The 663-nt window shown below is 39.7% G+C and overlaps 1 long non-coding RNA gene across 1 annotated transcript; it reads right to left on the bottom strand.

Moving 5' to 3' along the window:
• Positions 1-367: 367 nt before the first annotated feature.
• On the bottom strand, positions 368-663 carry LOC104936916 (uncharacterized). The gene is made up of 2 exons (XR_003462028.1): positions 574-663; positions 368-465 (listed from the first exon to the last, which is right to left on the bottom strand). It is a non-coding gene; the product is annotated as an uncharacterized LOC104936916 (long non-coding RNA).

Here is a 663-nt window from a genome sequence, read left to right as displayed (position 1 = left end):
AACTCAGTGGAATCAGGGTTAGCCTGCGTTAGCAGCTAGCATCTGTTAGCCTCAATAAAATCACTGTTTTATACTCATGCAGTCAGACAACAGTCAGAACGTGTGTGTGGAGAAAATGTGGAACTGAAGTCAAGAGATGAGACGGCTTCTACTGGTTCTACTGGTTCTACTGGTTCTTCTGGTTCTACTGGTTCTGCTGGTCATTTTTCAGATGTGAGAATCTAAATGTTTGTGAAGAACGAAGCTGAAAATAAACATTCAGGTTTAAAAAACTTGTCTGGATAAATAACAGTTCAAACATGAATCAGTCAGATTTTAATGTTATTAACAGCTGACCTCTGTGCAGCAGACGGCCGGGCATCTTTAAATTCAATGAAGCGACCAATGGACCCGTCACTCTTGAAGGACACACAGCTGGGTTCAGGTTCAGGTCCAGGTCCAGCAGAGTCTGGTCTCTGATGGATCCTGACAGAAAAACAATTGAAGTTCATGTTCAGGAAAAAATCTTCCTCCATAAAATACCTATAAAATATAAAATATGAACAATTAAACAATTACTCAAAAATAACTTACTTTTTGTTTGATAAATGTCCATCTTTAAATTCAATGAAGCGACTAATGGACCCGTCACTCTTGATGGACACACAGCTGGGTCCAGGTTCA

The sequence above is a fragment of the Larimichthys crocea genome, unplaced genomic scaffold, assembly GCF_000972845.2.
Source record: "Larimichthys crocea isolate SSNF unplaced genomic scaffold, L_crocea_2.0 scaffold51759, whole genome shotgun sequence".
NCBI lineage: Eukaryota > Metazoa > Chordata > Actinopteri > Sciaenidae > Larimichthys > Larimichthys crocea.
Note: the sequence above shows the minus strand (reverse complement) of the source record. Positions and strands in the feature narration are given on the sequence as shown.